The sequence below is a fragment of the Pyxicephalus adspersus genome, chromosome 4, assembly GCF_032062135.1.
Source record: "Pyxicephalus adspersus chromosome 4, UCB_Pads_2.0, whole genome shotgun sequence".
Taxonomy (NCBI): Eukaryota; Metazoa; Chordata; class Amphibia; order Anura; family Pyxicephalidae; genus Pyxicephalus; species Pyxicephalus adspersus.
In genome coordinates, this window is record NC_092861.1 from 5,730,343 (window position 1) to 5,731,548 (window position 1,206).

Sequence of the window (1,206 nt, forward strand, 5' to 3'; positions counted from 1 at the left end):
GAGAGTTGGGTTAGTGGAATACCAGAGAGGAGGATGTAACAGTAGTTCAGACAAGTGATGATGAGAGTGTGTACAAGGAGTTTTCTGGTCTCTGAAGACAGGTAGAGGCGAATTTTTGAGATGTTGCGTAGGTGAAAGTGACAAGACCTGAAAATGTTTTGAATATGGGGGGTAAGTGAGTGGGCAGAGTCAAAGATGACCCCAAGACAACATGCCAGAGGTGAGGGACAAATAACAGTGTTGTGAACAGATGGAAATTTGTCAGAGGGACATTTAGACTTTGAAGGGGGATATGTGATGATGAGCACTGTTTTATCCAGGTTCAGTTTCTGAATTCGGTCAGACATCCATGATGATATGGCTGACAGGCAGCGTGAAAACTTATGCCTTTGATTTTGTTGATAATATACTTTTGAGGTCCAACACTTGTTTACAGCTGTTTTTTCCAGTATTATATAAGACACAAGAAACTGACCTTGTTTGNTAAGATTTTAAACAAAGGCTACTCATCAGCTACTAAGTCAGCACTTTCGGTTTTATCAAACTAACAACATGCAAGTTGCAGTAACTAACCACTACTAATCAAAGAACTATATGTGTAGTATCTTAAAATTCCCAAGCATGCAGACCATTATAATCAACAGGACACAGAAGAACCAAGTCCTAAGCTACAAGGGGTCGTAGTTGGCAGGATTAGAACCTGCGCGGGGAAACCCCAATGGATTTCGAGTCCATCGCCTTAACCTCTCGGCCACAAGTACTAGTCACCAAAGTTCTTAATTCCTAATGCATCAATCCAAACTTGCTTTTGCTATGTTGACCTTTTAATATCAACCAATGGTCACTAAGCCAATTGGTTTTCTTTTGCATAAACAAAAAGCTGCCGTTGATTATTAATAATATTAATATTATTAATAATATTATTAATATTAAACAGGATTTATGTAGCATCAACATATTACCCAGCGCTGTACATTAAATAGGGGTTGAAAATGACATACAAATATAGACAGTGACACTGGAGGAGAGGACCCTGCCCCCAAAAGCTTACAATTTAGTAGGTGGGGGAATTAACGCACAATAGGAAGAGGAGATATGTAGTGGTGGGAAATAGTGATGGTATCAAAAGACAGAAGAAGATGGGTAGGCAAGTTTAAAAAAATGGGTTTTGAATGCTCTTCTAAATTGGCAGAAAGCAGGAGCAAG

General features: G+C 39.2%; 1 non-coding gene across 1 annotated transcript; it reads right to left on the reverse strand.

The window, feature by feature from the left end:
• Positions 1-679: 679 nt before the first annotated feature.
• TRNAS-CGA (transfer RNA serine (anticodon CGA)) lies at positions 680-761 on the reverse strand. Its single transcript has one exon. It is a non-coding gene; the product is annotated as a tRNA-Ser (tRNA).
• Positions 762-1,206: the final 445 nt, after the last annotated feature.